We start from the raw sequence: 24165 nt of genomic DNA, 5'->3' as shown, positions 1-24165 counted from the left end.
ATAACTCAAAGTTATCAATCAACATGTGCTGAGGCATGGGATGCTAAAATAGCCATTATCATCAAATGTTGATAAAGCAGTTTTATTTTAGTATTATTTATACATTTATTTATTTATTTATTTTATAATTATGTTTATTGAATTTTTCTTAAGATACAAATATAACAAGATATCACCCCCCCCCCCCCCCCCCCAAAAAAAAACCCCTCAGATTTTTCTATAAAACAGGACCATACTATAATAAGGCAGATTTGATTTATACATTTATAGTGTTTATTATTTATATTTTCAGTTTTCTTTTGAATTTTTGTATGTGCTTTTGTCATTTTATTAGTTGTTTAAAAATATTTCTATTTAACTTTAATCAATTTTCATTTCAGTTTTAGTACTTTTTGAACTTAACTTTATAGTTGCCAAATAAACATTTCTAATTTATGTTAAAGTTATATTTTTTTCTGATTTATCTTAATTACTATTTTTTTAATATTTTTAATTTTAGTTAACAATAACAACACTGCATAATGTGATTTATATGCATGACATATTAAAGTTTATAGCCTATTTCATCTCTCATCAAGAGCCTAGATGGATTGTGAATGTCAGATATGCTAATGTCAGATTTGGCATCATCTTTTTTTTCTTGGGATGGCATGGATCAAAACCAACAATCAATACGGTTTTCTATAATATGATAATACTCAACCCATTCTCACTCCCAAGGCGTCAAAAACTGAAGCATAGTCAATTGCCCCCGGCGTCACAGTGAAGATGCCTTTATGGTCGAATTGGGAAAAAGGGCCTTTCGGACTCAGTCAGCCCATTATTGCTTGAGGAGAAGTAAACGGAGGAGACGGAAAGCTGCAAAAGCAAATATTTTCAATGGTATGTATGTGTTGGTTTTAACCCTTAATCAAACATTTTATCAAGCATTTGTTGTTTCTTAACCCTTTTCTTACAAAACCCTTAGCCCAATCAGTACGAACATAGTCTCAAAGTCTTAATAATTCACAAGATTTAACAAGTTGTCAAATTCGTATGATACTAGTGTTGTAAAGTTTTCTTTCATCGAAGCAGAGACCAGGAGACAGTTGGGATCACGTTCAACAGAAGTTATTCTTTATTGAGAACTCCGCTGTACGTGGCTGCAGGAATCCAACATAATCTAATCTAACATAAATTTACATGGTGTCTTATAGGCATTTTAGGAGGAGGGACTTTTGAAGGTGGAGACAAATTCAAACAAAGCATGTAAATGAGTATACAGGTTAAGGAACCCGCCCCAGACCGGCAGTCTCAATCCAATCAGCATAACCACTCAAATGCATATGTGCTAATCCAATCAGCCAAACGATTCAACGTCTGGACTGCGGCTCTTGCTCCAAGAGCCATTAAAGACAATAGGTTAGCGTCTCCGTGATCTGACTCATTTAACTTACAAAGGAAAAACAGGTCGGGCAGGAATATCTTGCTGTAAACTCAATAATCACTTTCTCAGTTTATATACTATCTAAATTAAAACCTCAAATGCTAAAATCAGTATTCTTCACCGTGATGTTATGTAAGGAAGCATATCTGAAATAGATTCTTAAATTTGGAATCCTTCACTAGTACATATTTGTATACTCGACTCGTACACAATCCTGCAGCTTTTACTCCTTCTGCTGTCATTGGCTACTGCCTCAATTCCTGTACATATTTATCACGATATTTGTAAATCAGTTGCGCCCCTTCTTGGAAAGTAGCCGGATGTCCCACACACTGTCAGAAAGTTTATATTAATTGGATTGTATTCTTTAAAGGGGTCATATAATGGTACATGCACTTTTACAAGTTGATTGTACTGAAATGTGTGTTGGCAGTTCCTGTACACAACCATCATAAAATGATAAAAATCCATCCAGTGGTTTTTTAAAAATCTTCTTATAGACCCTTTTACAGTTGGTAAACATGGTGACGTATTTGTGTGGGCGGGGCTTAGCTGGAGGCAGAAAGATCCCTCTGGCCGCTTCACTAACGCTAGTTTGCAAGTTTTGTCAGCTGGTTTTTTAACAATGACTGGAGAAAATCCGATTTTGTCTTAATGTGCAAGGTCACTCACTGTCCAGGACCGCGATTGTTATTTGCAAAAGTTAATTTTAACGGACGGAACCAGATGTCCGTACACGCTCAGTCAATGGACGATCTGATAGGATTAACGTTAACGCTACCTCCGGTTGAGTGGCCTGACTTCTACACCTACCCAATAGAGAAACCGAGGGTAAAGAGAAACTGAGGGCATATATATATTTAGATGCCTATAACTATGTGCTGAATGGTCATGTAAAGACTTGTGTGGTACGATACTCAGTTCTGCCTAGCCAGCGCCAAGAAGACGACAATGTAAAGAGTGACACTACGGTGCAATTTTAATGATATGAATATTTTCTAGAAATAAAAAATCCAGATACAGCATACTCATTTTTCATCGATTCTTGCACCCAACAACACAACAAGATGACATTTAATAATAAAAATAATAATTTAAGCTCCTTATTATGTAGCCGAATCTGTGCTGGTTTGTATGGGCCGCCTCCAGTTTTCCGTTTGTTTTGCCTCCAGCTAGCGCCGTGACGTAACTGTGACGTCGGCGCAAAAGGGGTCTATATGTTTCCCCCTCTCCTGAATCAAGCTGTTCGATTTTGTGATGTCACAAAATCGACGCCCCTCCCACAATGGTTGAGTGACAGCAGCGTTTCAACACAGACCCCCCCTCACGCCCTCGTGAGCGAGCTGTCAATCATAGCCCGCACGCACCGGCGCGTTCATTGCTGATAGCTTGAGCACTGAGTAGAATGGCGTCTAAGCGATTGTGGTGTTCTTGGGTGTAATAAGGAACACAGCAGTCATTTTGATGTTCCTAAATCCGAACCGCTGAAGACGCAGTGGCTGAGTTTGTTTTTCGAAGGGAATATTCCCCACAACGTCAATGCTTTCATGTTTGCGCGAATCATTTCACCAGACTGCTTTACAAACGAGGGTCAGTATAAAGCTGGTTTTACTAAGAAGCTGCTCCTGAAAAAAGGATCGTACCAACTTTTCGTGTTCCTGCTGCACCTCCAGAAGAACTGAAGTGAGTGTAACGTTTTATTAACCTTTATATTAATCTTTGCAAATCGCTTGCACGCTTCACGATGAATGCGGCTATTTTTACACTCAGGGTACATTACGGCATGTTTTCTATGTATGACGTTCTCAATATAATTCATAATCCCACGTTTATAATGAACAACGCGTTATAGTTATTGTTTGTCCGCACAGAACAGTGGGGCGGGGTGAGCAAAGCTCATTATCATTTAAAGACACATGCACTCAAACGGCGTGCTGAAAACAGAGCTGTTTTTGACCAGGTAAAATTAGTGTTTTCTTACAATACTAATGAGAATTTTTAATTAAAGTATATTACAAACTTTTAATTTAGACCCTAAAGAATCATATTAGCTTGTACAAAAATGACATTATATGACCCCTTTAAAATTATTACAAATTGGGCCCTGTCTGTTCATGTTCCAATGATAGCCTACATGATGTCTCTCCACACCTCATAACCTACCTCTGTTTGCAAGAGTGGAAAGCTAATTTGACTTGTCACATGACATCAGATATTCTATTACTTTGTCATAATCAGATCAGTTACACTGCTGAAACTGTCCCGTTTGCATTTAAATCATGTTATTTTTAAAACGAGTTCATATGATTATTGCTTGCTATTCAAGACATACTTTTAATCATGCCCACATATCAGTGAACTTATTACATAAATGCATTCAACGTTTAATTATGCAACACTCTTTACAGAAAAATATCCCACAGTTATGGATAAACTCACAACATCATCATCAAGTGCTGTGCTGGGCACATTGGGCAACAAGTGTCCTATAACGTATTCGATCCGTGGCAAAGTTATCCACATCGTCCCATGGGACACTGACATTCTTCAGGTCTTCGTGAAACATCTGTCTCCGTGTCTTCCTTGGTCTTCCCTGTCTCCTGCATCCTCCTGGTGGTGTCCACTTCATAACTGTCTTTGGGTGTTGTTGTTTGGGCATGCGTAGGATGTGTCCAGCGAGGTGCACCCTTCGCTCTGTCACAGTTTTTGAAAGACTTAATGTGGAGTCCCACTCCTCCTCAGGATCTCTTTGATATATGCAGAACCAATATTGAAAATAGTCATTTATCTTTTTCCATATTGTTAAAGCATTTTGTTTTCTCTTTTCAGCTTCATAAACTGTACTTAATGTCTGCCTAATGCCTTTATCAAAAAAAAGTGTCTGTTTTGCAGTAGTTTTAGCATTTGTCTTTAAACAGTTTGACATTAAATATTGGAATATGCTTTCAAAATTGTGTGCATGCATTATGCTTTTGTTACATTTATTTTAATTCCAAGAGTTCAAATGGTGGAGAATGGCATAATTAAATGATTAAATTTATACCTTTGATATACTATACATACACTGTAAATGTTAGAAGCACTTTAGTACAATTATCTTTAATTAAAATATTGCAAAACTACCCCTGCAGTAGGCCATTCCTTAGAAAAAAGTTTCTCTTTCAAATGTATTTATGCCTCAGTTTAACCACACAGAGTCTTTTGTTTTAAAATGTGAGTCGTATTATTTAAGTAGAAGGAATACATATTTAACAGCCTAAATATTAAATATTTAAGGAATCTATCCCTTCAGCCAGAACTGGAAGAGATCTGTCATCATTTACCATAAATGGACAAGTAAGTGTGACGCATCTGTTCAGCTGGGTTGTCAATGGCTGTGACTTTATCGCAGAGCTCGCTGTGATTGGACTATCGTTTAACCCATATAAAACGGCGCTTCATGTTACAAAGTATATTTTGGAGTTATTATTACGTTAGTTATACATTAATTTAACTGTAAAGTGTCTCTATGTTGTGAGAAATTACTCCTTTACCGAGATCCCAACCCTAACCCTAAGCATTTCTGCACATTTCAATGAACTACAGCACCATGTTTCCTGTTCCATTGATGGAATGACAGAGAAATGTGGGTAATGTAGTTTAAATCGTTTAGTAATGAAACAATAAATGTTAAATAAATAATATCTTTAATGGACAACTGGATATCTAAATGGGTTCATTGTGCAAACCTTTATGAGGGACAGGCTGAAATTTGATATTTTACTGTGAGCACTTTTAAAAAACCTTTATGCCAGCTTTATAACTGAAAACTGTGCCCAACATTATTTAGTAAACATAGCATAAGCAGTTGTCCTGCTGATTTTCTCTTTGATACACTAACCGGACTTTGAGTTACAGCCATTGGAAATGTGCATTTTTTTTGCTCTTTCAGGGGCCGTTACTGGGCCCCTAGGGGGTGGAAGGGCAGTAAAATCTACACAGATCTATTCTCCTCATCATGGAAAACAAGCTTTGTTGAGTCACATTTAAATATCGGAGTATTTAATCTTTTCCCCCCTTTTCTAGTCTAACATCATGATTTAGGTTTTGATGGGTATTGTGAGACCATCTGATATGGAAATATTTTAAAGAAATGCTGTAATATATAATAATTATAATAATAATCATTATTTCTTTGCTTTTTTGTATGAACACCAATAAATATAATGGATGAACCTTGGCAGTAAACAAAAATCAATTTATATATTTACACTACTATTACACAAGGATAATGCACCATTCAGTAAAATAACAAAGAAACAGTGCCAAAATTTCCTCTGTAGCCCCTCGTTGATTCATTATCACAGCTAAACTGGTTTCTTGCTCTTCCCTGTACATCTCTCTATCATGTTCATGTTCTTCTTCCTCGTCTAAACAGTTTGTTCAGTTGTGGATGTGATCACTGATGAGGTGCAGATTTTTCTCAAGAAGTCTCAACATCCCATTGTCAGGCGTTCTCCAGTCCTGGTCTGGAAGTAAAACAAAAAACACAAACAATTCAAATGAAGTTGTTTAATGGACAGTCAGGTCAGCTTATGTTCTGCATGGTTTAAAGCAGTGATGGACTACTCTGGCTCTCAGCGTCCACTGTCCTGCAGGTTTAGCTCCAACCTCAAACCCATCTGCCTATTGTCTATAACTTAAGTAAACCTGAAGACTTTGGTTAAAATTTTCAAGTGTGCTCAATTAGGGAGCCAGAGTTGCCCGTTCCTGATTTAAGTTTACAAAGCAGCAGTCAGTAAATTATATAATATACACAGTACTGAACAAAAACTGTTTTACTCGTATCAACAACAACCTGTTTTAAAAGATCTTTTTAGAAAGGCATGGTCTCTTTGAGCCTTCACCAGTGATGCTTGATTTCTTTCAAGACAACATACTCTTCTGTTACTTGTTTCAAGAGCTTCACTTGGTCAAAAACCAACCTGTACAATGTAAAATTGTTAAAATACTAGGTAACACTTTATTTCGATAGTCCACTTTAGACATTCTACTAACTATAAGTAGCTTTGCAACTACATGTCAACTACCAGTCATTATAGTATTAGTAGACTGTCTTCTTAATATCTGCTAACACTTTATTTTGATGCTACACCAACAGATATTCTACAGACTATAAGTAACTTGGCAACTACAAGTCAACTTATTTTACTAACCCGAACCCTAACCATTGCCTAACAGTCTACTAATACTCTAATGAGAGTTAGTTGACATGTAGTTGCAAAGATATTTATTGTTAGTAGAATGTCTAAAGTGGACTATCGAAATAAAGTGGAACCAAATACTGCAATGCAAATTTCATGGTAAGAATTAGGAAATGGGTACAAAGGCACAAAACGTACAGTAGCATGCTCATAAAGCACCCATGGCCATGCATACTTCTCAGAGACCAGAGACTGGAGTTTTCCCCTCTTGTATTCCTCCATGGCTGCACATTAGTCTTTTCCCTCTAGAATCTTCTGAAGTTCGTGCCTTCTCTTGCTATCCATCTTAAAGCACAAATGCAATGTTTTTGGTCTGGTTACACATAATTCAAAGAACATTTACTATTTTGATTCTTAATATATGCCACAACTCATTATCTTCCAAAGCTACCTAGAACACCAGCATTTACAAAACAATGGGAAAATGTAACCTGTTTATATTAACTAAATGCTTTTTAATCATTCTAGTTTAGTAAGGTGTTTTGAATTAGAAAGCAATGAAACGCAAAGCCTCAGTGGAACAGATATAATGCAGTGACTAAAAATGAGGAAGCTAATCTGATTAATATCGACAAACAGAAAATACATTGTATCAAACATTATTAGGAGGACAGTGTATTTACGACTATTTACCAACATATGGCACACGTGAATTGATGCCAAATATAGCAATGTGTTCAATATGAGACTTCTTCAGCGTGATTTCCTACTGATAAAATTGGCGTCTGTTGTTGGTTTCAGGTTTCCCACTGAAAGCAATGGAGTTCCCAATTCGTCAGTGATGCCAAGGGGCGTCTTCATTGTGACTCTGGGGAGCTTGACCATGCTTCAGTTTTTGACGCCTTGGGAGTGAGAATGAGTTGCAATACTTGTCAGATGTTTGTGAGTCCTGGCATTGTTTTCCCCCACTAATGTCATAAATATGGCAGCAGTGAATAAAAGGTCCTCTGGCTAAAATGGATGAATACAGAGAAGCACTTTATCCTCTGAAGTACTTATATAACGTTGTGTTATTTAAAGTTCTCATTTTAGATTGGCCATCTGCTCTTGCCATCATCTTCTGTTGATAACAGCTACATCAGACATGGTGTCTTCCACAAGGTTTTTTTATTTTTTTTTTTTTTTTTTTACCACACTACATAACTCTCACAATCTCTCCTCTCTCTCAACTCACATTATGAACCACTCTCATAATTTAAAATAACATTTCCTGCAAATTTAATGACTCTCAGAGATTAAGGGTTTACATTTGCTCTTCTATATGGCCCAGACAGGTTCAAAAGTGCAATCATAATGTACCTGAATATGTGATCTTGTTCCACTCTGATGTTTATGTAATATTTTGTCTAAATGTATGCTGTTTCAGCTACCAATAAGAGTATAACTCTGGGAGTCACAGAGTTTAAAAATCTAGTTGCAGCTTTATTAAGTAAATACAAGAAACCACAAACAAACTAGAGAACCAAAAGAATTTGAACTGAAATTCACACAAACTCATAATCATTATAATAATAAGTTGTAGCCTATATACATTAGTGAACTGAGATGACCAAACAATGAAGTTGTATTTTTATTTACTAATGTTAACAAAGATTAATAAATACTGTAACAAATGTATTACTCATTGGTAGCTTTCTGTCCCCGACAGCTATGCAACTATCACTTTGACACATTAAAAAGTTCATAAAGAGATAATCCATATGAATTGAGTGGTTTAGTCCAAATTTTCTGAATAGACTCTATCGCTTTATATGATGAACAGATTTAATTTAGGCTTTCATTCACATTTAAACATTGATCAGCGAACATAAACGGAAGCTCAACCGAACCTGCCTGACGCACGAGAACAAAACTCAATTGTTCTTGCTGAAGCTCAAATGTGCTGCGTAACATGAGAATGAACCTCATTGGTTCTCACACATCAAGCAAACATGCTTGAGTTTCCATTTACCACAACTGATGTGTGAGTTAATGAATGTTTACATGTGAATAAAAGCCTAAATTCAATCTGTTCATCATATAAAGCGATCGTGTCTCTTCAGAAAATTTGGACTTTTTGAAGCATCAAAGTGGTAGTTGCGTAGCTGTCTATGAAGAGTACAGAAAGCTCTCAAATTTCATCAAAAAGATCTTCATTTGTGTTCCGAAGAGGAGCGAAAGTCTAACGGGTTTGGAACGACGTGAGGGTGAGTAATTAATGACAGAATTTTCATTTTTGGGTGAACTATTTAAGGTTTATAATGACAGGAAAAAAAAAAACCTCTATGGACAAAAGTATTGGGACACACTTTTTAATTACTGAATTCAGTTGTTCCAGTCAGACCCATTGCCACAGGTGTATAAAATCAAGCACTTAGCCATACAATCTGCATTTACAAACATTTATGAAAAAAGAGCTCAGTGAATTCAAGTGTCATTCTGTGATAGGATGCCACCTTTACAATGGCATTAATATCAGCACAAAAAGTGTGCGGTGGGAGCTTCATGGAATGGGTTTCCGAGCTGTATGCAAGCCTCACATCACAAGTACAATGCCAAGCGTCAGATGAATTGGTGTAAAGCAGACCGCCAATGGAACAGTGGAAAAGTGTTCTGTGGAGTGACAAATCACGCTTTTCTGTTTGGCAGTCTGATAGACGAGTCTGGGTTTGGCGGATGCCAGGAGAACATTACTGACTGCATTGTACAAACTTTAAAGTTTGTTGGAGGAGGGATAATGGTACGGGGCTGTTTTTCAGGGTTTGAGCTATATGCCCCTTCATTCCAGTGAAGGCAAATCTTAATATTTCTGCACACCAAGACATTTTGGACAAGGCTATGATTCCATTTCCAGCTCTATTGGAACATTTTGGGGAAGGCACTTTTCCATTCCAGCATGACTGTGCCCTGTACACAAAGACAAGTCCATAAAGACATGGTTGGATGAATTTGGTGAAAAGTACTTGACTGGTCCACACAGAGCCCCGATCTTTGGAAAGAACTGGAACGGAGATTGCAAGCCAGGCCTCTTCGTCCAACATCAGTGCCTGACCTCACAAATGCTCTACTGCTCTATTAATTTCTATTTCTTTATGCAATTTCATTACAGTCCCTGTTAGTGTAATGGTCAGATGTCCCAATATGTTTAACCATATTGTGTATAAAGAAAAAAGACAAAGGAATAATAATTTAAAAAACACTTTTGGAATCTCTGACTCTTTAGAATGGAGGGTAATAAAATGTGGAATAAAATGTGGTCATGTCATTGGGAACATGGAGCTTGTTTTTGATGAATGCTTGTGCCATGATATTTCAAGCTTTGGCAACTGTTGACAATTTTTGTTATTCATGTCCCTCATAAACAGATGAAATTAGATACGTAAAATCATCAAAAACTGGCTAAAAAGGACCTGGATTTCCAAGGGTACTACCATAAATTCATCTGCCCTAAAGTCGGTAATCAAATCAGTTCTTTCCCCAGATATTACATTTGTAATGCAAATGTGATTGATGTTGCTTATGCCTGAGCAGAATAAAAGCAGACAGGGGAAAAAGTGATGGGTGGAATATTTTAATTAACATATTTCTCAGCATTTTGTAACACCTTTGAGCTTTGCCACCCAAAGTGGACAGAACGTACACACTGTTTATGCTTTTGATTTGACTAAATGCTCTAAGGTAAGTGGTTGCATTTAAATATTTAGCTGCATTCAGATATATTCATTGAATTTACAGATCTCATCTCAAGTATACAGAATAAAGTGATTAATTTAAAACATATCTTACATTCTGTCACATTGGTTGAAGCAGAAGGGGAAGCAGGATCCATGTGCAGCAGTCTTTATTAAAATAGACTCAAAACATCACAAATTTAAACTCAAGAACAAGACTTGGGAACAGAATAACCAACATAGTACAACATTAAGAACTGACAAAGACTGAACTAGACACAGGGCTTAAATACACAAACAAACCGGAGAGCTAACAAGATAAGACGAGACACACCTAAACAGAACTAACTAATCAATATGTAACCATAGATACAAACAGGCAGGGGCGGAGGAAGACTAAACTGAACTAATAAACATAACCAGACACTGACAAGAACAGAAATCATAACAGGCTGCCAATGTTACATATCTTAACCATACAGCTTAACCATACATGTTCATGTTGATCTTTTTTTTAGACAGCTAATAGGATATTAACACTTTATATACAGTCTTTAAGATGCCCACTCTTTTGCTCGCTCTTCTGATTAAAAATGAATTGTGACCTGTGATGCACTACAAAAATAGGATAAACGATCTGTCAATAAAAAGCATCTCTCTAGAAACCAAAAATGCTGTACAGTACAGGTCAAGTTAGTAAATTACAACCCAACTCCTACATCCACTGACAAGGCGCTCAACAGTGTGAGTGTTTTACTCTCATTTGCGACTAAAAATATATGTGTGCGAACTGTACAATGTATTTAGGAAAAACAAAAAGTTGCTTAAAAAGTCAGTTTGATGAAATTTTGACCTGGTCTTAGTTTAAAGCAGCACTATGCAGCTTTGCCGATTTCTTCGCTGTTTTCGCTCGCGGGTTTCTCTATAGAGCTCCCCCTACAGCTTCTGAATATAGATATTTGACAACACTGTCGTAAAAACTCATTAGCGACTCTCCCCCCCTCCCATTTTCTCCCGCTGGTCATGTGCATTTGTTTTCAAAGAACCCGGCGAAAGCACGGAGCCATGTCCACTGAGGTATGTATGATACACAAAAGGCTAGCATATAAATGTTTAGATAGTGTATGTGTGCAGTGCCGTAAAGCTATTCGTTACATCGCAAGACCTGATATCACGCAATACTTTGGGTCCGCCGGCCCAAAGTTGCAAGGGTGGTTTTTCGGCTCACAGGCGCTTGGGGGGTGCGAGACGACCACCATTCAACCTGAAAAAAGTCATATAACTATTCCAATGACTCCGAAGCTGTTCAGTTAAGGTAAAAAAGTTACTTAGTTCACCTTTAAGTCAGGATTAGGGCTTAGTTAAATTGGACATTGAAGTTGCTTTTATAAATGTGCCTTAGGATAGAACTTTACGGGTGTGTATCTTGAGACAAAACAATGGCAACTGGCATATTTTAAGATATGTCAGTGCAAGTTGCTTTCAGTTAAGACCGCTCAAACATGCAATGTAGTCTGGGACTATGTTTAAGCCTTGTCTGTGAAAAAAAAAAAAAAGTATTGTATCTTAAATGGTAAAACAAACGTCTTAATGGTCATTTTAAGAGGTCTTACATTTCGGGATGGAAAAGGGGATTCGCAATACAGCCAAATGTGATGAATGGATATAAGTGCTGCAAATTTCAAAGTAAAAAATGTGTTTTTTGAGATGTTCGCAATCAGTGCCAGTAGATTGCTTAATTTTGATCTACTTTTGATTAATTATAACAATGTTTAATTTATGGTGTTTATATGTTGTTGATGGTTGTAAGAGTGTATACTTGATCTGCTTCACATACATTTCAAAATAAGAGTCCTGGTGTATTTCTTGGACTAAGAACATTTTTAACACATTGTTGAATATATAGATTTAACTAGTTTCTTTCTTCTGTTGAACACAAAATATATTTTGAAGAATGTCTGTAACCAAACAGTTTCTGGTTCAAATTGACTTCCATGTTTTTTCTATACCATGGAAGTCAATGGGAACAGCAACTGTTTGGTTACCGACATTCTAGAAAATATCTTCTTTTGTGTTCAACAGAAGAAAGAAACTCTTACAGGTTTAGAACAACTTGAGGGGGAGTAAATGATGACAGAATTTTCATTTTTGGGTGAATTGTCCCTTTAAGAAGCAAAATTGTATGAGATAAGTCAAGACTTTACTTGCATAGACTTTATTAGAATATGTTGCATTTACGCAAAAATGTTTCAGCCTATTAGTCTCAGTTAGGAAACAAAACTTGATATGATTTTGATGATCTCTGCAACAGTAAAGAATCAGACTCCAAATTGAACTGTTTCCTTTAATGATCTGTGAGAAGCCATAAAGAAAAACACCTAATTAAAAACTCCAATGGCACGTTTCAACATCAAGACACGTAGTTGCTTCTATGAATAATAAGCTCTTTTAACTCCAGTGCTCTCCTGCCTCTCAAAGCCAGCGCAGCATGTTGACTGAGGTATTATCTGGTTAGTGCAGACCCACAATGCTTAGCCAGGTGAAACAGATACACAGACTGTACAAACACAAGCTCCATTCCATTTTTTTCCCCCTTCTTTTACACATACACGCTTATGCCAGGATACAGAATGGGAAAACCGTAATCCTCTGCAGTAAATTGAAGGATCACACACACACGAACACACATGTGCATAGAATATTAGTGTGACGCTTACATGGCAGTGACTATTTTCGTTGCTATAACATGAAGGAAACGAGGACACATAAGGCCCATCAAACTAATCGGGACAGCTTTATGAGGGTCACATAGTGTTAGAGGCAGTTGTAAACATCATGAAGATAAAACCCCTGGAGTCTCAGAATCCCTTTTCCAAACAAACCCAATATCTACTCATACTGCCCTATAATACTTTATGGAAGATTTATGTTAAGTCTTTGTTGTCTCAATTAGATCAAAACAGACATGAGATGAAAACATCTACTATTAAGATGCATCACATGATGAGAATGTTTAACACGTTTAAATAGCTTTTTGTGGCAACATGGTGCAGCTGGTGGCCTCCATGTGTCCATTTATATTAATTTACTCTGATATCTAAAGATTAAAGGGAGGATTGGGGTTTTGAAGTTCTGTATGTGACGCCCGTGATAAATGGTCCTAAACAAGACCTATTTGTGACACAATATCTTATCATGTAAAATCTAAGAGGCAGGCAAGTGGTCATGATAACTAAATATGGAACAAGTTTTCATCATTTAAAAAACTAAATAACTATGTTATATAATGATAATAATAGACATAATTCATTTCATATAATTTATAAAACTATTTAACCCTTAAACGCGTACCTTGGGTCTTTAGTGACCCAGGACTTCATTCATTAACCTTATTCATTTTTTAAAGTTAGACATCAACCTTCTTAATATTCCTCAATCAATTCATTATAAACAATATAACAAGAAAAAAATAATTATAAAAGAATGTCTGTTTTCCCATAATTTTTTGTAAAAAAATTTTTTATAGGGTCGCTAATGACCTAAGGTGTGTAACTGTACGTTCACACCGCCGCCAGCGAGAGCGGCAAAATTCGCTCTGGCTGCCCTGCCATCAACGGCATAGAAAGATTTGTGGATGCTCTGATGCTCTGACGTAGATCGAATGCTTGGTCTTTTTTTAAACTTTATTTAAAGGGGCTGCAAAGCAAACAAGCGTGTTGATCGTTATTTGTGCAGACTGACCACAAGTAAGGTATAAGTTAACCTCAGGAATCTTTTAAATGTGAAAGTAAGAAATTGATCGATGGAAAGAACTTTACAATTATAGTGACATGTTTGCTAACGAAATAAACCAATTAAAAGCCATTTGTGTGGTGTGGATTTTGTGTTCATGGTTAAGTGCTAATTTGCATTCCCGCTGAAAAACAAGCCTTCTAGCCTGAAAATGTTGCCTATAAATAGTGTTGCGCGCAATCTTATCAAATTCACATGATCAACCTCTCCTCTATTTTGCTTGGGAACTAATGTGGTCGGAACTAAAGTTTACAGGACTGCGTTCTCTGGAATCCTCTCAAGCGAAGGACTTCTACATTCCGATTGGTTGCCGCCGAACCGCTTCATAGCTCATTATCATAAAGTTGACCTGACTTCAACTCTCCTCAACACCCTCACCGTCCTCACTGCCGGCTCACATTGAAAATGAATGACTTCCGGCCACTTTGACGCTCTCGCCGGCGGCGGTGTGAACGCACAGTAACAGTGTACAGGGGCGCCGCTAAGGGGGGGGGAAGTTAGGACGATTCTAAGGGCCCAGGCACTTTTGGGGGCCCCAGAGATCGATTTTATTAACGGAATGGGTGCGGTAGGGGGCCCAACCTCATATTCTTTCATAGGGCCCAAAATTGATAGTGGCGCCCCTGACAGTGTAAGTATATTTTTTTCTGCAAAACAATAATTTAATCTTTGATGACTGAATAAGTGCAGTTCACCTTTATTCCACAAAGTGGCAATGTCTGAAACACAATGATGAATTGATGTTTCACTCATAGTTACTCTAGGGAGAAAACAAAAGAATAGTAAGTATCATCAGCAAAGCTTGAAATGGCTCAGTGATTTACTGCAGAGCAAGTACTGAACGCAATCAAATATCAGTGTCACTGTCACTTGATGGATCTGGTGTAGAAGCTGTCAGCGATCAAAATATTGATTTTGAAGATGTTGAAATTGATAGTTTTGAGAATATGTTTGAGACTGTAAATATTAGCCAGACGTTGAATGTACTGAAATGAGCTCTGATGATGACAGAGATGATGGTATAAAACTTCTGCTCAAACTGAACCCTTCCAAGCTCCAAAAGGTAACACAAAACGCTTTATTTTATTCTTCTGTAATTATTACTCAAATATCAGGAGAGTTTTATATTATCGCGACAGGTAGAGATCCATCCGTGTTAGATACAGTAGATACAGGTCGCTATAAAGACCCGAATATGTAATAATGATTGGCGAAACATTAATGCATTTAAGGGTTAGTTATGATTCATTTGATTCTTTTTCAGCTAGTTATCACATTTCTTTTTACGAAGTCAACATGAAATCAAAATTGACAATTCTTATTTTGTATGGAATATTGCAATATTATAAATAATTAATCTGTGCACATCTTTTTAAAAATAAAATAAAATTTAATATTCCCCCATAATCAAAATAACTATTGTTTGTTATAAATAATGTATCTGTGCAAACACATTTTTCTTAAATTCATATGACCTAATAATCAAAATAACTCTCTTTTAGCAACATCTTTTCTCTTCTCTGATGGTGCATTTACTGGCCGGTACAACCTGTCACTCTCATGACATCACAGCAATAGCAAACCACAACCAATAAACCATCCAACCAATTCCTGATGGAAAAAATCAAGTCCTGCCCGTCATTTTTTCTTATTTAAGAAGCGGTTTCATTTGGATATATGTCACAATAGGGGAGAAAATAATTGTAAAATAATGTAAGCTTATGCAATAAGATATTTAGCTATATTTTAGCATATTTAGAGAGAAAATGAAAACAAAGAACTCTACAATAATCAGAAAATTTGCAATTATTTAGTAACAATAAAGACTTATGTATGTAATGGACGTAATCTTACATGTGTAAAGATGCACTCCGCTGTTGTTCATTCTACTGAGATATTTCACTATTTGAGCTTCAATGATGAGTAAATTACACTACAGAGAGAGCAGATGATTTTACTTTTTTAAACATCCCATCTTATTTATGAATATACATTATTACTATATGGTTTTACTGAAAATATCCCATTCGACTCTGAATGTTCTGGTCATTTTTTATTAATCGCACAAAACAAAATGAAACAATTATAATGTCAAAATGAATAAATGTGTTAACTCTGGTAAAAACAGTATTACACATATTTCATTTATGGCATGCTCTAGTTTTTATTTTATATTCAGCTAAAGTTCTATAACACAGAAACACGACAAATGTCAACAAGTAATGGGCTTCATTTACTGCAAACATCACACAAATACAAAAGATAAACACAAACAAACACACAATAAACAGCTATTGGCAAGAGTAGAGCATAAAAAGGGCCAAAAACCAAACCGAAGCATGACGGATGTCTGTCTGCCTGAGCAAAACATCAGCCCCAGAGTGCAGTTGTGCATAACATTAAACAAAAGCCCTGAGAAATGTTCCCACTGCCGGAAAAATCAGCACGTACACAATCGGAAGGAAAATCAACATGCTCAAATACAAAAGCATGTTACATGCAACAATTACACATGGAAAACTAAAACATACAAACACTACTCTCACTTCCCCTTGCTGATAAGCCAATCAGAAGCCAGTATTCCTGGTTTTGAGCTTTGATGGATGGCCATTGGTAACATACCAGGACCATCACAGGGGGAAACTTCTCTGATTAATGTTCAGGGAGTTCAAAGGACGCACGGACAAACAAGCATGAAAACATAAATGCAATAACAAAAATTCAAATGCATGCACAAAAACATAAATATTACAAAAAAAATCCTCATGCATATTCACGCCAAGAAATAGAAGAAAATACATATAAAGAAATATGCACATATCTGAACGGCATCACAGCACATTAGTGGAAGGTCTGACCAGGGGAAGGGAAGTCTTCCCTTCAGTGATATTTATAGAGGGACCAAGTCCCCAGAGAGAGTGTGCAAACACACAGACTCCACACACCAGGAAAATACAGTCATATGCATGAACACATGAGTATTTGTTGAAGACACATTGACAAACAGGAAAGCGCACAACATATTGCTATTTGTGCAGTGACTCATCCGAACAGCCACCCAGTGAAATGCATTGAGGAACGCTAATGTTCACGTCCAATAATTATTACTCTCTCGAAATCAGTGTCTTCATACACATGAACATTCGCACGTACGCAGATGTTTGTAATTTCACTAATGCCCGTGATAATGGACTGCAAATTTCATCAGAAACAGAGGGTTTTTCCAAGAACAGGGTCGACACACCTGAGGCAAAACCATGTTTGCCATGTTGTAATGTAATGATTTTATGATCCAACCATATATCAGGTTTGCTATCCTGCCTTCATCAAACTTTCACGTCCCTAAATAAAACACAAGCCAAATGTGATTTTTCTTGTGGGTCACACATGGGTCAATGAATTAACACCTGCCAAGCGCCACAAAAAGCAGAACTTGCCAGATGGTTGGGAGCAGCTACATAATATATGATTTAAATCAAATGATATAACAAAAGTGACACCCCCTATGATGTAAGTAACATACGTGATTCAAATCAAAGACACACATAACATCCATTAATAAAAATGTCAACTTCAAGCTTCAAGCTTCAACAACTTTAAGCTTTTTAGTGGAAAATTATTAAAACAGTAACAGTATAACAGTAAAAATAAAATGTTGTCCTGTGGTAACTTATTATGTGAAATATGTCATATGAAATCTGTTTTATTTTTCCCCAATGGCTGAATTACATTTACATTTTTTACTGAATTAATGGTTTAATCAGATAAGTTAAAATTTAAACCTAACTACAAGTTAAGACTCAAGTTTCTGTGTGTATCTGACAGTAGTTTTATCAAATGAAATCAAATTAAATTCTTGTGAAGTGACTCTCAGAGAAGCTCTCGAGATGAAGTACATGTGTTAATACCCTCATGTACTGAGACGGCAGACTAATATTCACAGACATGGTCCATATCGTGATTTGATTAAGCATCCAGCACTACTTTTGATGTATTAATCCAAAGTTTGCCAAATTCTGTGCCATTCCACAGGGGATTCCATTTTTGTGGCTACATTCCCAGATTCCACCCACTTTTCTGCATTACGGATATCATAGTGTATAAAAGAAAAAACATTGAAATCTACAAAATAATTCTATTATAGAAGTCGTATGCCAGCCATGTACTATGCAGTTTTTTAAAATAATATTTACAAACACTGGGAAAAATACAGTTTGTGGCTAAGGAATATATAAGGCTTGTAAATTAATGCGCCTTTGACAACTGTTGCGAAAAAAAAAAGTTACTTTTTGACCCTGATTCTTTATGACAGTTTGGACTGCTAATAGAAAATGAGTGTGTGTGAAGATGCTATGAATCCTCCCTATCCAGCTGTCTCATTTTTCAGTTTATGTAATGTTTTTCAGTCTTTCAGTTTTCAGTCTGTAATGACAGCAATAATTTAAGCAGTAGTGGTTCAGCATCACCCTGTCTTGCCCTGATGAATAATATCATATAAATGAATAATGTGTATGAAATGCCTCCATACATCACATTGTCTTGTCAGTGTCAGATGCCACGTTTAACTCCTAAAGGCAATCATTAATGAACCGCGAAATGACAAGACGAACTTTACAGTCTCTAGAAAAGTCACTGTGTGCAATTCGCATAAACAGACATATTGCGTGATAGAGCTGTTCAGAGATGGTCATTCAGCTTGTACAGTATATTGTCATTCTGTCTTATACTGAACATGATATCTGCTGTTTTATTTAAAAAAAAAAAAAAAAAAAAAAAAAAAAACCTTTAAACGAAACTATTGCTTGGCAAATGTTTATTTATTGTTACAATAATCTGCATTTATTTTGATATTTTGTTATATGGTGTATAACATGTAAGTACATCTTAAATGTCTAAATATTGTAGGCAACTATCTTGAATTATACAGCCTAATATTCTTACCCTAATGTCCAATTGCTTGTTTTATGAATAAGTAACACCATTTTGTGAGGTTTATGCTTAAAAACAAAAATGCTAATGGGGTAAGAAAAACTATAATTCAAGATACACTTATATAAAAGTGTTATATTGGTATAACACTTTATTTTGATAGCTTACTTTAGACGTTCAATAATAATGATGGAATAATGATGTTGAAAATGCAGCTTTGCCACCAGAGGAATAAATTACATTCTAAAATGAATTAAAATAGAAAACAGTTATTTTATATTGTAATAATTCTTTCAAAATCATCAAAAATCGTAATTACCATAAACTTTCGAAAAAAGTGTTCTCTTTTTACAAAATCTTATTATCATACACATTTTTGTAAACTCAATTTTAAGGATGCAATAATCAATATCAGTTTTATCCATAATCTCAAAACTCTTACTGGTTTTTTCAGTCTGCAGATCAGAACGCACAAGGGACAAAAAGTTTAATTAAACCGTCTAAAATAATGCTTTTTGCTTGCACTTAACAGAATAACTAATATACACCCTACTGTGCCATTTTCAACATGAATAACACAACTGGTAAACAGTAAAATTACCAGGAGCATCAACAAATTACAGAGAGAGTCTAGTATATATGTGTATAATACCCAGAAGTACTCTGTGTTGATGCAATCATATCTCCACAACTGGAAACAGATTTACTGAACAACGAGAAAGAGAATGAAAGAGAAAGAGAAAGAGACAGAGACAGAGAGAGAGGAAGAAAGAAGGGGTAAGGTTGCTGCCAGATTTATAGACAAGAAGAGGCTGCGAATTAAACAGAGGAAGTCACTTGGAGAAGGCAGAACTAATTCCAGAAGTGGCTCTCTGGGACACAATACACGACAAGAAAAAAAGGGAGAGCATGACATTCCGTAAAAAGAATGGATGCAAAAAAAATTAAAAATAATATAATCTACTAAAAGTTGCATTATGACGATAGCAAGGAACCACTTAAGAGGCACGTTTCTAATTACCACAAAAAGAAATGAACAAACACTCAGAGAGGCTCTTCACCATATTCTATAATGAGTAGTGCATTCGAAACAGTGTGCCCTGGGACAAAACAGAACCAAGCTCTAGGGAAGTCAGAGGAAGTGTGTCACTACTGCTTGTTATAAAAGTGATCCATTTTTTAATTCCTTCTGCAATTCCTTCTGGCTGTAATGAAAGCGCATGATGAAGAAGATACTAAAATAGGTCTTTAATCCAAGAATCAAAACATTAAACCAGAGAATAAGGAGGAAACACAACCATGAACATACTGACTTCAAACATTAAACAATGCATGACAAGGAACTAACTGAAACAGAGGGGGTAACACTTTCTTTGAAGACTGTGCTTATAAGGAATTATAGCCCCATTTATACTTATTTATAAGTAATATTACTATTCTATAAATATATTTATACTGCATTATAAGAATAGTTGTAGTTACATTTATATTATTTTTGTAATTACTTATAAGTCATGCATTTGCTTTTTCAATGCACATACTCATAATCAATGATATACTGATTTATAAATGATCAAATATAAAATAGTTCCAGAGACACTTGTTTGCTGTATCAATTAGTTATCAATTATGTTATAACTAATTGGTAACTGGCTCTGCCACGGCCACCTCGGGACTCCGCCATGAAGCCAGTGCTGAAGCGGTCTTAATTTGGAGGAAGCCGGCTATATGTGGCTGCATCTACCATATGCCCAGGAGCCTCTAAAAGTTTCAGTGTTACACTTTCTCATTTCTATGAAGCACCGACCGGACACGTTCCAGCTGAGGAACATGTAGACCAGTGATCTCAAACTCAATTCCTGGAGGGCCACAGCTCTGCACAGTTTTGCTCCAACCCTAATCAAACACACCTGATCCAGCTAATCAAGGTTTTCAGGATTACTAGAAACTTCCTTGCAGGTGTAAGTTGGAGCTGGTTGGAGCTAAACTGTGCAGAGCTGCATGTGGCCCTCCAGGAATTGAGTTTGAGATCACTGGTGTAGACCAAGTCCACCTCCAAACCGGAAAAGAGATCCTCAGTCCGTGGACGAGTTTACTCTTCCCCAGTTGACCTGAAGACCCAACTGGCTATATAGCACACATAGTTTTGTACTGAGACTTCGACCGCTCAACGCAAGAGCACAGGCATGGCCTGCGTTGCGGAAGGGTAGATATCTGAAGTACGTGTCCTTCAGGTTGAACGCTGCAGACCAATCTTGGGGACGGAGCACTGGGAATTCGTTTCTGTGTTTGTAAATTGAACGGAAGCTTGATAAAGGACAATGAAGTACAGGCAACTTTCAGAAGCCGGTCTTCATATCGGCTGGAGGGACGGCTCAATCGCATCCTTTGCCTTTCCTACGACAGACGCACATTCGGAAACACTGAAGTGTAAGAATAGCGCTGAGCAAGGGCGGGCGCCGGACGAACTGAATCATCTAGCTGAGTCTGCTGGCATGAAGGAACCGGCTGGATCGATCGGGAGCACCAACTGGTGCTTCAACGAACTGACGCAGGGGGATCAAGGGTACCACAGACGTTCTCAGAGTGAGGCAGCGAGGTAGAGAACAGGGACCCAGCTCGGAAGGCCCGAAGGCAGCCCGAAGCCAGGTCTGAGTGTGTAGTGCAACTCTTACCTGGGTTAGGGTTAGGCACCCTCGGCCATGGGCAGGCTGGGCGGCTGCAGTCGGGGGCAGCAGGGAGGCAGCAGCAGGCTGCCAGGGATGTGCTTGATCGCCTCAGTTTGTTTCTATGCAGCCGAGAACTGCTGGGCGAAGTTCTTGACCGCGTTGCCAAAGAGGTCAGTCTAGGAGATTGGGGAGTCCTGAAATCTGTATTTGTTGGTCTCCCTCATATCGCTTTGTGGACACAATTGCATCACAACCACGCGCTCCACCGGGGGGATCTCCACGTACCCATTTGCCACCACACCATCGAGGGTAGTGAGGACAGAGGAGGGACCAGCTCAGTTTCGTGCAACTTGCAAGACCTGTATTTTACAGTGTGCAGCAATGCTATTTTAGAACTACAGGAAGCAGTAGGAAAGCTGACGCACCGTCACACCAACACTTGACTGAAGAGCTTCTTCCAACTCGTAGCACACTCATTGATGATTGCAGAGCGGAACAGCAACATCCGTGAAAACAGACTCAGACTCTAACACATATACTGAGGCAAGCAAACAAATTGAGCAACTCACTTTAAAAATATAATCCATCTTTACTAATAAACAATAACACCACATACTTACTTTACTTAGCTTTCTAAATGGGGACATTCCATAGACTTCTGTTGTAAAATCTACAACCTAGCCCTAACAGAAAACTTTCAAACGAGGACTTTCCCAAAAGAAGGATTTGTCATATTTAGTTCACTTCCGGATACATATTTGTCCCCAAAATATGGTTTAGTAGGTAGACTCACACACTTGAAAATGTGTTATTTCAGTGTGAAACTCTCTTTAAATCAGAAATGTGCTTTGCATTCAGTGTAAACATCCACTTAAATAAGATAAAATCCACTTATATTCGCAGTACAAAGTACAAAATACAAAAACCCAATTGCTCCTAAATTCTCCTAAAATCCATCCATAATCCTCCATTTCCTGATTTCTGTTTTTCTCCTAAACACTAATATTTTTTTTTACAAGCCAGCCATGATCATCTTGCCTAGAATGTAGAGATACTCCCCTGAGGCATGGTCAGTGTTAGCATTTGAGCCACACATGCTTCGAATTCTGCCCAGAACTCTTTATATTGCTCTTTCTGAGAGCAAAACATTTGTACACATCTATATCAGCCATTCTCACACCTCCCACTAAACTGCGGACATGCTTGGTTATTTTTAAAGAGATGTTTTTTCACACCACTCAATACAGATCAGTTTCCACAGAACTCTTGACATTAGTTGTCTTTAATCCACTCCAGCCACTGCAGTCAGCTTTTACAGCTTGCCTCCGCTCTCTATATTCCTCTTTTATTGATCACCCCATATTCACTACCTAACACTTTTACCCATTTACAACATTTTTGCCATGTATTTTATCTCAGATTAGCATGATGTCCCCTTTTTTAAAGAATGTCTTAATTTCTTCACCTTCCTATTCACATCTAAAACAAAAGTCACATTTGTCTTTCAGATATACAGTATATATATATATATATATATATATATATATATATATATATATATATATATATATATATATATATATATATATATAAAAAGGTCCTTTTTTTAACAATGTCACATTAAAAAACTTTAAAATTCCAAGAAAAATATGTTATAAAAAATAGTTCACCCCGAAAAAAAATTCTGTCATTGTTTATTCACCCCACATGTTGTTCTGTCATGCAAACCTGCGTGACTTTTTAATTTGTGTTCTGTTTGTGATTTGTTTTTGTCCGTTATTGTTTTGGACCCCATTCACTTTTATTATACAGACAAAAACAGCTAGAACATTATTATAATATTTTGCAATATTAGTGTTTTCTGTATTTTCATTTAAACCAATGCAACCTTGGTGAGCACAAGACACTTCTTTCAAAAACCTAAAAAAAAATGTTTACAACTTTGGTACAAGTCCAACTTTTGATACTGCATGTTCTGCCAAATAAAAAAAAAAAAATAAAAAAAAAAGAAAAAAAAAAAAGGCATGACATGAGGGTGAGTAAATGAAGATTTTTTGGGGAATTATCAAAGTAGTCAAAGCAAGGTCCCATATCCATGTTAACTTTATACATAGCACATTCATTGCAAAGTTTCAGCTGTATGATTTCAAACTTGTATTATGTAAACTTGCAAACATGTAAAACCAGTTAATCCGATGTAACCCAGATATACTCGTATCGATACCAAACACTTTCCACAAACCCTACGGTTTCTACACAATTACACTCTAGGACAGTGATAGCTGCAATTCAGTGTTGTTTTGTGGGTAAGGGCTTTCAAACTCACACATCATTGTCTTCTTATTGATTACAGCCACTGACTCTAATTGCCCCATTCATAGTTTATCTTATGTTCACAAACAATAAATGAATAAAAGTAAACAATACAACAAATCTATCTTTGCAAATCTTTCTCT

This window comes from Squalius cephalus (assembly GCF_949319135.1).
Source record: "Squalius cephalus genome assembly, chromosome: 16".
NCBI lineage: Eukaryota > Metazoa > Chordata > Actinopteri > Cypriniformes > Leuciscidae > Squalius > Squalius cephalus.
Note: the sequence above shows the minus strand (reverse complement) of the source record.